This window comes from Artemia sp. Qi Xiang Cuo, chromosome 6 (genome assembly GCF_049724085.1).
Source record: "Artemia sp. Qi Xiang Cuo chromosome 6, ASM4972408v1, whole genome shotgun sequence".
Lineage (NCBI taxonomy): Eukaryota > Metazoa > Arthropoda > Branchiopoda > Anostraca > Artemiidae > Artemia > Artemia sp. Qi Xiang Cuo.
Window position 1 is genome coordinate 36,621,500 of NC_142799.1, and position 13,065 is coordinate 36,634,564.

The following is a 13,065-nucleotide window of genomic DNA, read 5'->3' on the forward strand; positions in this document are numbered from 1 at the left end:
CTGAACGAACACCGTGCTGCCATCTACAATTTAGTCTAACGCTGTACGAACATAATTTATTCAAGGATTATCGATCCACGAACGGGTCAATGACCCCCTTTTTCAAGGTCGATTTATTTGTTGTTTTCAAGTGTATTGACTCCGGAGTGAAGTTTGCACATGCGCATTAACGGTGGGGGAAATGTATTGATCTATAACTCGTGACGGGGCACCATATATGGGCATAGAATACTGAACGAACACCGTGCTGCCATCTACAATTGAGTCTAACTCTGACCCCACATCATATATGGGCATAGACTCCCTAGGGGAAATAGATTTCCGAGAAATTGATTGCGTAATCGAAGGGGTGATATACATAATCAGTGTGGAATGTATTGATCTAGGGGAAGTGAATTTCTGAGAACTTGATTTGCATAATAGAGGGGAGAGAATTTCCGAGAAATTGATTTACATAATCGAGAGGAATTATTGATTCACAAAAGGGGAATTAATTTGTTGTTTCTAAGGGGAATTATTGATTTACGAAAGGGGAATTAAGAAACAAATATGGCTTCTTTGATCGTAGGTCTGAGGGATAAACGATCTTTAGGTCAGAGAGAAAAATTAATATTCTATTTTTAAATATGGCTTCATTGATCTTTAGTGTCAGGAATTAGATATAACATCACTTGTTATCTTGGAATTATGCGAGAGTCTAAAGAGATAGAAAAATCCTTTTTTAAATACAGCTTCTTTGATCTTTAAGTCAGAGGGATAAATTGATATTCTATCGAAACCTTAATAGTGTAGCAAGAAACATCTATTAGATGAAGAGATTAACGTGGGAAAGGGTTTCCTAGGATTTTCAAATATGACAGCGCAGGGATGCCAAAAAAAAGGAACACACAGAAATTACGTTTAAGGATTATTTGGGCGAAACCATTGTGAGACATTTTAGAAGATGATTTAAGCGAAACTGATTGAAGCATTTTAGAAGATGATTTAGAAGAGGATTTGAAAGTGAAACTCTTTGGTCGTTATAATACACAAGTTCCATTTGAACAGTCTTGTGAGGTCCCCTACCCCCACAACCCCCCTACCCCCACCCTAAAGGACCCCGACCCCCCTACCCCAACCCCGAAGGAACCCCCCAGCCCCCCAACCACAATGGGCCCCAAAGGCTCCCCGAGCCCCCTCCCTTCCTCCCTCCCTGTTTTGAATTTTTTTAAGTTTTTTTGGACAGAATTTCTTAGACTTAGAAATTATTCGACATTTTATCGGTTCTTTATTTAAACCATTGGTATTGAGTTTTATCCAAGTGTCTTAGCTTAGTTTTATTTAGAGTTGAAGTTTAGTTTAGTTATAGTTAAGAGTTTAAAGTTATACCTTAGAGTCTTAGCCTAGAGTTTTTGTTAGAGTTCTAATTTAGTTTAGTTTTAGTTAAGAGTTTAGAGTTTTACCTTAGAGTCTTAGCTTAGAGTTTTTGTTAGAGTTGAAGTTTAGTTATAGTTAAGAGTTTAGAGTTTTAGTTTAGAGTCTTAGCTTAGAGTTTTAGTTAGAGTTGTAGTTTGGTTTTAGTTAGAGTTCTAGTTTAATTTAGTTTTAGTTAAGAGTTTCGAGTTTTAGCTTAGAGTCTTAGCTTAGAGTTTTTGTTAGAGTTCTAGCTTAGTTTAGTTTTAGTTAAGAGTTTAGAGTTTTTAGCTTAAAGTTTTTGTTGAATTTTTAGTTTAGTTTAGTTTTAGTTAAGAGTTTAGAGTTTTACATTAGAGTCTTAGCTTAGACTTGTAGATAGAGTTAACTTTTAGTTTATTAATAGTTAAGAGATTAGAGGTTTAGCTTAGAGTTTTAACTTAGACTTTTTTGTTAGAGTTTTAGTTTAGTTTAGTTTTAGTTAAGAATTGCGTTTTAGCTTAGAGTATTAGCTTAGAGTTTTTGTTAGAGTTGAAGTTTAGTAATAGTTAAGAGTTTAGAGTTTTAGCTTGGAGTCATAGCTTAGAGTTTTAGTTAGAGTTCTAGTTTAGTTTAGTTTTAGTTAAGAGTTTTACCTTAGAGTCTTAGCTTAGAGTTTTAGCAAGAGTTATATTTTAGTTAAGATTTACTTTAGAGTCTCTAGTTTTTTTAGCTTAGAGTGTTAGCTTAAAGTTTTAGTTATAGTTCTAGTTTAGTTTAGTTAGAGTTAAGAGTTTATAGTATTACCTTTTAGTCTTAGATTTTATTATTAGTTAGAGTTCTAGTATACTTTATTTATAGTTAAGAGTTTAGAGTTTTATCTTATAGTCTTATCTTAGAGTTTTAATTATAGTTTTATTTTAGTTTTATTTAGAGTTCTAGTTTACTTTAGTTTTAGTTAAGAGTTTAGAGTTTTAGCGTAGAATCTTAGCTTAGAGTTTTTGTTAGAGTTCTAGTTTAGTTTAGTTATAGGTAAGAGTTGAGAGTTTTTAGCTTAGAGCTTTTGATTAAGTTCTGGTTTAATTTAGTTTTAATTAAGATTTTAGAATTTTACCGTAGAGTGATAGCTCAGAGTTTTATTTAGAGTTGACGTTTAGTTTAGTAATATTTAATATATTATAGTTTTAGCTTAGAGTCTTAACTTAGACTTTTTGTTTTAGTTCTAGTTTAGTTTAGTTTTAGTTAAGAATTTAGAGTTTTACCTTAGAGTCTTAGATTACAATATCAGCTTAGAGTTTTTGTTAGAGTTCTAGCTTAGTTTAGTTTTAGTTAAGAGTTTAGAGTTTTTAGCTTAAAGTTTTTGTTGAATTTTTAGTTTAGTTTAGTTTTAGTTAAGAGTTTAGAGTTTTGACTTAGAGTCTTAGCTCAGACTTGTATCTAGAGTTAACGTTTAGTTTATTAATAGTTAAGAGCTTGGAGTTTTAGCTTGGATTCTTAACTTAGAATTTTTGTTTGAGTTTTAGTTTAGTTTAGTTTTAGTTAAAAGTTTCGAGTTTTAGATTAGAGTCTTTGCTTAAAGTTTTAGCAAGAGTTGTAGTTTCGTTTAGTAATATTTAAAAATTTATAGTTTTATCTTAGAGTCTTAACTTAGAGTTTTTGTTAGAGTCCTTGTTTAGTTTAGTTTTAGTTTAGAATTTAGAGTTTTATCTTAGAGTCTTAGCTTAGAGTTTTAGTTAGAGTTGAAGTTTAGTTTAGTAATAGTTAAGAATTAGAGTTTTAACCTAGAGTCTTAGCTTATAGTTTTAGTTAGAGTTGAAGTTTAGTTTAGTTATTGTTAAGAGTTTAGAGTTTTTAGCTTAGAGTCTTAGCTTAGAGTTTTAGTTAGAGTTGAAGTTTAGTTTAGTTAAGAGTTTAGAGTTTAGTATAGAGTGTTAGCTTAGAGTTTTAGTTAGAGTTGAAGTTTACTTAAGTTTTAGTCAAGAGTTTAGAGTTTTAGCTTAGAGTCTTATATTAGAGTTTTTGTTGAAGTTATGGTTTATACTAGTTTTATTTTATATTTTTATATTTGAATAGTAGACTACAGTTTTATTTTGAGTTGAATTTTATGTAAGTTATATTTAAGAGTTTAGTGTTTTTAGCTTAGAGTTTTTGTTGAAGTTCTAGTTTAGTTTAGTTTTAGTTAAGAGTTTAGAGTTTTACCTTAGAGTCTTAGCTTAGAGTTTTAGCTAGAGTTGAAGTTTAGTTTAGTAATAGTTAAGAGATTGGAGTTTTAGCTTGGAGTTTTAACTTAGAATTTTTGTTTGAGTTCTAGTTTAGTTTAGTTTTAGTTAAGATTTTCGAGATTTACCTTAGAGTCTTAGCTGAAACTTGTAGCAAGAGTTAAAGTTTAGTTTATTAATAGTTAAGAGCTTAGAGTCTTAACTTAGACTTTTTGTTAGAGTTTTAGTTTAGTTTAGTTAAGAATTTAGAGTTTTATCTTAGAGTCTTAGCTTAGAGTTTTAGTTAGAGTTGAAGTTTAGTTTAGTTATAGTTAATAATTAGAGTTTTAGCTTAGAGTTTTAGCTTAGAGTTTTAGTTAGAGTTGAAGTTTAGTTTAGTTATTGTTAAGAGTTTAGAGTTTTTAGCTTAGAGTCTTAGCTTATAGTTTTAGTTAGATTTGAAGTTTAGTTTAGTTAAGAGTTTAGAGTTTTAGTCTAGAGTTTTGGCTTAGAGTTTTAGTTAGAGTTGAGGTTTTGTTAAGTTTTAGTTAAGAGTTTAGAGTTTTAACTTAGAGTTTTTAGCTTAGAGTTTGTTGAAGTTCTAGTTTAGCTTATTTTTAGTTTATAGTTTTAGCTTTGAGTCTTAGCATAGAGTTTTAGTTAGAGTTGAAGTTTAGTTAAGTTATAGTTAAGAATTTAGAGTTTTTAGCTTAGAGTTTTTGTTGAAGTTCTAGTTTAGCTTAGTTTTAGTTTATAGTTTTAGGTTGGAGTTAGAGTTTTAGTTTAGCTTTAGCTTAGATTTTCCGGCGAGTAAGGTTAGGCTAGATTAATTTAGGTTAGGTTAAGTTAGGTTAGGTTAGCCTACGTACGCGCGCGTACGTAGGCTAACCTAACCTAACTTAACCTAACCTAACTTAACCTAACTTAACCTAACTTAACCTAACTTAATCTAGCATAACCTAACCATACTCGCCGGAAAATCCCCCCAGGTCGACTTTGTACCATGTTTAAGTTAGGCTAGGTTGGCTTATCATGAGCGCTCATGATAAGTTAACCTAACCTAACCTAACTTAAACATGATGAAATGTTTCTATTTATTTATTAATATTTATTCATACCTAACCTAACCTATGGTTTTGGAGGTTATATGAACCTAACTTAAATGTAGAGAAACCACTTAATTATGAAGAAATGTTTCTATTTATTTATTAATATTTATTTATACTTAACCTAACCTAACCTATGGTTTTGGAGGTTAGATGAACCTAACTTAAACGTAGTGAAAGCTAACTTTGAAAGAAAACTTGTTAAAAACCTGTAACTTCTAAGAGAAATTTGATAGTGTTAAGTAAAAGTTTATTAGTATTAAGAAAAAGTTGTTACTTCGATACGAAGATTTGTTAGTATTAAGCAAAACTTGCTACTTGAGACAGAAAAAATTGATATCATCAACGAAAAAATTGTTAATTCCAAGACACATTTGATATGTTGGACTTAAAACGTGTTATTTTTAACTGACAGTTTGTCATCATAACAACAATTGATACATCTAAGAAAAAAATTGGTGTATTTGTGAGAAAGACTGTCAGCTTAAGCAGAAAACTTGTTATCACTGATGAAAAAATCTAACTTTAAGGAGAAATTGGGGTTTGTTAAGTTAAGGTTAGGTTAGGTTAATGAAAAAGTTGTTACTTCGAAGAGAATATTTGTTATCTTTGACGGAAAACTTGGTGCTGTTAGAAGAAATTCGCTACTTCTATGAAAAAATTGATATCTTTGCTGAACAAATTGCCATTTCTAGCAGAAATTGTGTAATAAGTGACGAAAATATGTTACTTTTAAGAACGAATTGGTATCTTTGACAGAAAAAGTGCTTCCTTTGATAGAAAACTCGTTATCACAATAAAAATATTGTTACCACTGACGAAACATTTGGTATCTTTGACATAAAATTTGTTAGCTCTAACAGAAAATTTGTTATCACTGACGAAAAATTGTTACTTCTAAGAGAAATTTGATAGCTGTAATTAAAACTCTGTTAGTGTTAAGGAAAAATTGTTACTTTGATGAGAAAATTTGTAAGTGTTAAGGAAAACTTGCTACTTTTGACTGAAAACTTTTTATCATGAACGGAAAAAAATTATGCTTGTAAGAAAAATTTGATATTTTTAAGTAGAAGTTTGTTAGTATTGAGGAAAAAGTTGTTGATTCAATGAGAAAATTTGTTAGTGTGAAAGGAAAAATTGCTACTTCTGACAGAAAACTTGCTCTCATAAACGAAAAAATTGTTACTTCTAAGAACAATCTCTAAGCTAAGATTCTAAGGTAAAACTCAAAACTCTTAACAATAACTAAACTAAACTTCAACCCTAACTAAAACTCTAAGCTAAGACTCTAAGGTAAAACTCTAAACTCTTAACTAAAACTAAACTAAACTAGAACTCTAACTAAAACTCTAAGCTAACACTCCAAGATAAAACTCCAAACTCTTAACTAAACTAAACTAAACTAGAATTCTAACTAAAACTCTAAGCTAAGACTCTAAGATAAAACTCTAAACTCTTAACTAAAACTAAACTAAAGTAGAACTCTAAGTAAAACTCTAATATAAGACTTCAATGTAAAACTCTAAACCCTTATCTATAACTAGACTATACTTCAACCCTAACTAAGATATTAAGCTGAGATTCCAAACTAAAACTCCAAATTCTTAACCATAACTAAACTAAACTTCAAATTTAACTAAAACTCTAAGCTAAAACTCTAGGCTAAAACTCTAAACTCTTAGCTAAAGCTAAATTAAAATACTACCCTATCAAAAACTATAAGCTATGACTCTAAGCTAAAAACTCTAAACTCTTAACTATAACTAAACTAGACTTCAACTCTAACTAAAACTTTAGGCTAAAACTCTATTGTAAAACTCTAAACTCATAACTAAAACTAAACTAAACTTCAACTCTATCAAAAACTCTAAGCTATGACTCTAAGCTAAAAACTCTAAACTCTTAACTATAACTAAACTAGACGTCAACTCTAACTAAAACTCTAAGCTAAGACTCTAAACAAAAACTCTAAACTCTTAACTATAACTAAACTTCAACTCTAACTTAACTCTAAGCTAAGACTCTAGGCTAAAACTCTTAACCAAAACTAAAATAAACTAAACTAGAACTCTAACTAAAAATGTAAGATAAGAATCTAGGATAAAACTCTTGATTAAAACTAAACTAAACGTCATCTATAAATAGGAATCTAAGATAAGAATCTAGGGCAAAACTCTAAAATAAAACTAAACTAAATTCGATCTTTAACAAAACTCTAAGGTATGACTCTAGACTAAAGATCTTAAACATAACTAAACTAAAATATAACTATAACTAAAACTCTAAGCTAAAACTCTAAACTCTTAACTATAACTAAACTAAACTTAACTGTAACTAAAACACTAAGCTAAGACTCAAAGCTAAAACTCTAAACTAAAAATAATCTAAACTAGAACTCTAACAGAAACTCTAAGCTAAGACTCTAAGCTAAAACTCTAAGCTCTTAACTAAAACTAAACTAAACTAGAACTCTAACAAAACTCTAAGCTAAGACTCTAAGCTGAAACTCTAAACTAAACTAAACTAGAACTCTAACTAAACTCTAAGCTAAAACTCTAGGCTAAAACTCTAAACTCTTGACCGTAACTAAACTAAACTTCAACTCTAACTAAAACTCTAATCTAAAACTATAATATAAAACTCTAAATGCTTCACTATAAATAAATTAAAATTCAAATCTAAATAAAGCTATAAGCTAAGACTCCAATATAAATCTATAAACTAAAACTAAACTAAACTAGAAATACAACTAAAAACTATTTTATAAGACTCTGTTTTACATCTATCAGAACTTAAAAATAGATAAAATAAACTTCAACTCAAACTAAAACTCTAGGCTAAGCTAAGACTAAAAGCTAAAACTATAAACTAAAACTAAACTAAACTAGAACTCCAACAAAAACTCTATGCTAAGTCACTAATCTAAAACTCTTAACTATAACTAAACTAAACTTCAACTCTAACTAAAACTCTAAGCTAAGACTCTAAGCTAAAACTCTCAACTCTGAACTATAGCTAAACTAAACTACAACTCTAACTAAAACTCTAAGCTAAAACTCTAGGCTAAAACTCTAAACTCTTAACTAAAATAAACTTCAACTCTAACTAAAACTGTAATCTAAGACTTTAAGCTAAAACTCTAAATTCTTAACTATAACTAAACTAAACTTCAATTCTAAGCTAAAACTCTAAGCTAAAAATCTAAACTCTTATCTAAAATAAACTTCAACTCTAATTAAAATTGTAAGCTAAGACTCTAAGCTAAAAACTCTAAATTCTTAACTATAACTAAAACAAACTTATAATCTAACTAAAACTCTAATCTAAGAATATAAGCTAAAACTTTAAACTATTAACTATAGATAAACTATACTATAAATCTAAATGAACTATAAGCTAAGACTCCAAGCTAAAACTTTAAAATAAAAATAAGCTAAAGTATAACTATAGATAAACTATAAGTTAAAACTCTAAGTTCTTAACTAAAGCTAAACTAAAATAGAACTCTAAAAAAAATCAAGGCTAAGAGTTTAAGCTAGAGCTGTAACTCCAACATAAAACTATAAACTAAAACTAAGCTAAACTAGAACTTCAACAAAAACTCTAAGGTAAAAACTCTAAACTGTTAACTATAACTAAACTAAACTTCAACTCAAACTAAAACTCTATGCTAAGACTCCAAGCTAAAACTATAAACTAAAACTAAGCTAAACTAGAACTTCAACAAAAACTCTAAGCTAAAAACTCTAAGCTAAAAACTATAAGCTATTTAATAAAGTAAACTTCAAGTCTAACTAAAACTCTAAGCTAAATCTCTAAGCTAAAAACTCTAAACTCTTAACTATAACTAAACTAAACTTCAATCCTAACTAAAGCTCTAAGCTAAGACTCTAGGCTAAAATTCTAAACTTTTAACTAAATCTTAACTAAAACTACAACTTTAACTAAAACTCTAAGCTATGACTCTAAGCTAAAACTCTAAATTCTTAACTATAACTAAACTAAACTTCAACTCTAACTAAAAACTCTAAGCTAAGACTCTAAGGTAAAACTCTAAATTCTTAACTAAAACTAAACTAAACTAGAACTCTAACAAAAAGTCTAAGATAAGACTCTAAGCTAAAACTCTAAGCTCTTAACTATTACTAAACTAAACTTCAACTCTAACTAAAACTCTAAGATAAGACTCGAAGTTAAAACTCTAAACTCTTAATTAAAACTAAAATAAACTAGAACTACATCAAAAACTTTAATCTAAAGATAAAAACTATTAACTAAAACTAAACTAGAACACTAACAAAAAATCTGAGCTAAGAATCTGAGCTAAGACTCTAAGGTAAAACTCTAAACTTTTAACTAAAACTAAACTAAACTAGAACTCTAACAAAAAAGTTTAATCTAAGACTCTAAGCTAAACCTCTAAGCTCTTAACTATTACTACACCAAACTTCCATTCTAGCTAAAACTCTAAGATAAGACTCGAAGGTAAAACTCTAAACTCTTAACTAAAACTAAACTAAACTAGAACTTAAACAAAAGATCTAATCTAAAAACTCTAAACTCTTAACTAAAACTAAACTAAAATAGAACTCTAACAAAAACTCTAAGCTAAGATTCTACGCTAAAACTCGAAACTCTTAACTAAAACTAAAGTAAACTAGAACTCTAACTAAAACCAACCTACAACTCTAACTAAAACTCTAAGCTAAGACTCCAAGCTAAAACTCTAAACTCTTAACTATAACTAAACTTCAACTCTAACTAAAACTCTAAGCTAAGACTATAATGTAAAACTACAAACCCTTAACTAAAACTAAACTAAACTACAAATCTAACAAAAACTCTAAGCTAACAGTATGAGCTAAAACTCGAAACTCTTAACTTGGACTAAACTAAACTACAACTGTCACTATAAATCTAATATTGGACTATATTCTAAAACAATAAGTTCTTAACGGTAACTAAATTGCACAAGAACTCTAACTAAAACTTTAAGCTTTAACTCTAAGTTAAGACTATCAATTTACAACTAGAACTAAGCATCAGATCACTAAAAAATTCTACTCTAATACTCCATTGTAAAACTCTAAACTAAAACTAAAGTAAACTTCAACTCTAACTAAAACTCTAAGCTAAGACTCTAAGCTAAAACTCTAAACTCTTAACTATAACTAAAACTAAACTTCAACCCTAACTAAAACTCTAAGCTAGGGCTCCAGGCTAAAATTCTAAGCTACAACTCTTAACTAAAACTAAACTAAACTAGAACTCTAACAAAAACTCTAAGCTAAGACTCTAAGGTATAACTTTAAACTCTTAACTATATCTAAACTAAACTTCAACTCTAAATAAAACTAAGCTAAGACTCTTTGCTAAAACTCTATGCCAATGGGTTAAAGAAAAAACTGGTAAAATGTTAGATAATTTCTAAGTCTAAAAAACTCATTCCGAAAAAACTTTAAAACAAATCAAAAAAGAAAGGGAGGAAGGGAGGGGGCTCGGGCAGCCTTTGGGCCCCATTGTGGCTGGGGGGCCGGAGGGTTCCTTCGGGCTTGGGGTAGGGGGGTCGGGGTCCTTTGGGGTTGTGGTAGGGGGGTTGTTGGGGTAGGGGACCTCACAAGACTGTTCAAATGGAACTTGTGTATTATAACGACCACAGAGTTTCACCCTCAAATCCTCTTCTAAAATCATCTTCTAAAATGCTTCAATCGGTTTCGCTTAAATCATCTTCTAAAATGTCTCACAATGGTTTTGCCCAAATAATCCTTAAACGTAACTTCTGCGTCTTCCTTTTGTTTGGCATCCCTACGCTGTCACATTTGAAATTCATAGGAAACCCTTTACCGCATTAATCTCTTTACCTAATAGGTGTTTCTAGATAAACTAATAAGATTAGAATAGAATAACAATTTACCCCTCTGAATTAAAGAACAACGAAGCCGTATTAAAAAAAGGTTTTTTCTATTTCTTTAGGCTGTCGCATAATTCCAAGATAACAAGTGATGTTATATCTAATTCCTGACACTAAAGATCAATGAAGCCATATTTAAAAATAGAATATTAATTTTTCTCTCTGAGCTAAAGATCGTTTATCCCTCAGACCTACGATCAAAGAAGCCATATTTGTTTCTTAATTCCCCTTTTCGTAAATCAATAATTCCCCTTAGAAACAACAAATTAATTCCCCTTTCGTGAATCAATAATTCCCCTCGATTATGCGAATCAATTTCTCGGAAATAATCTCCCCTCGATTATGCAAATCAAGTTCTCAGAAATTCACTTCCCCTAGATCAATACATTCCACACTGATTATGTATATCACCCCTTCGATTACGCAATCAATTTCTCGGAAATCTATTTCCCCTAGGGAGTCTATGCCCATATATGGCGTGGGGTCAGAGTTAGACTCAATTGTAGATGGCAGCACGGTGTTCGTTCAGTATTCTATGCCCATATATGGTGCCCCGTCACGAGTTATAGATCCATACATTTCCCCCGCCGTTAATGCACATGTGCAAACTTCACTCCGGGTTCATTACACCTGAAAACAACAAATAAATCGACCTTGAAAAAAGGGGTCATTGACCCATTCGTGGATCGATAATCCTTGAATAAATTATGTTCATACAGCGTTAAACTACATTGTAGATGGCAGCACGGTGTTCGTTCAATATCAATTGGGTCATTCCTACTTAGGTATCATCTTGTACTTATATGGAGTATCAGTGTCAAGAAACACTCAAGTAAAAATATTCGTTTTGATTCAACTTCTGTAAACAGCCTAAACAAATCAATTAAATTTGACAGCGCTTTTCAGCAGTAAAAATTTAGACATTAGCAATTTAGCGATTTTCAAAGATAACTACACCTTCACAGGAAAACTAAACCTTCTTATATAAGCTGTTCGGTGCCAAGCGTTTTTCGAATTTTTTAGCTTTTTCACCCACGTATTAGTTTTTTAATTTAGCACCCGCGACTACCACAAATTACATAAGTGTCCATGGAGATTTTGATATTAAAAAAAATAAACTGGTGTCACCAAAATTTCCTATAATGCATGCGTAATTTGCCTATTTTTTCCTGTTTGACGGTAATTTTTTAAATATAAAAATAAGATTCTATGATGTCCCAAATTTGAACTTACGACCCTCTGGTACTGTTTACACTTCGGTTCACTGCCCAGAAAGAATTTGTGCTTTCCCACCCCGCGAAAGTTGACTTGAGCAGCAGAAACAGTAGTATTTAGTATTAATGCTTTCGTGTACAATCACTCAGTCTAGGAGCAAAGGTAAACACACTAGAAGAACACTCTAGAAACGGTTAATTTTCCAAGAAAACTTTGACGTTGACATCTTATTCAGCCATGGGGTCTAGTTGACTGTTTACCCATAAAACTTTTCTATTCATGTGAACTGTCTCTTCCTTGAACAAAATGTAAAAACAAAAAAAAATATGCAAGAGCTCAGGGCCGTATCCAGGATTTTCTTTTTTGGGTGAGTGTTTTAAACAAGGATTTTTTTTCGGGGGGATTTTACATAAGAAAATCTCAAAAAACGCATAATTGTTTTTTACATTCAATCTTTTTACGTTTCACGAGTCAGACAAACATTTCTGGGTGGGGGTCAAAACTTCTTCCCCCCACCCCTGGATACGGTCCTGCTAGAGCTATTGCAAACCACCCTAGGACTCTAATGTCCTTATTTCTGCTATTTCGGATACCCTAAGGTCTTAGAAGTTATTTTTGTTTGGCAAAAAGTAAATATCTTTATTACTGGTACAAATCTGGTTTCAAATAGTTCAAAAATCCCAGCATTTATCCATGACCGTTTTTATACTGAGGATAGTTTGATCAATATAGCTTACTTTACCACAAGATTGAACCATAGCTTAGGAAGGAACAAACTCAAGACTTGTGTTCCCGGTGAAACCATGCAGTTTTGCGACAAGCCTATAGCTGCAACTTGAACCGGAAGGCCAATATAGTTACATTATCGTATTCATTAATTTCAGATCTATTCATTCAAAAGGCCAGAATTATTGCACTTTTTAGACTTTTTTTTTTTAGAGAATTATGTAAACTAGCTAAAAAAAAAAAGGTTTTTTTTTATTTCCCATGTTTTAAGCCTGTTTTTGACGTGGTATGAGGGAAGGAGTGCCTGAAGTCTCAAGGAGGGCAGTTTAAGCCTAAATTTTCTAAATTTTCATTAGAAGTATTTCAGATCAATACGGAGGGACTAATGTAACCACCCTTTGGTTGGAGGAGGATATTTAGACTAAGCTTGCAATGTGGATACTTAAAATCCATAAACGATTTTGATTGATTGATTAGGATAAAAAAAAGGTGTACAACAAAATTCAAAAATGTAATTTGGTAGGTGGATAAATGATAC

The 13,065-nt window shown here is 30.7% G+C and overlaps 1 protein-coding gene and 1 long non-coding RNA gene across 5 annotated transcripts in view; one reads left to right on the forward strand and one right to left on the reverse strand.

The window, feature by feature from the left end:
- Positions 1–13,065, forward strand: part of LOC148951185 (uncharacterized) — a 101,245-nt gene that overhangs the window by 25,166 nt on the left and 63,014 nt on the right. The gene's annotated exons all lie outside the window — the stretch shown is intronic.
- trh (PAS domain-containing protein trachealess) overlaps positions 1–13,065 on the reverse strand; it is a 263,522-nt gene that overhangs the window by 16,813 nt on the left and 233,644 nt on the right. The window lies entirely within an intron of this gene.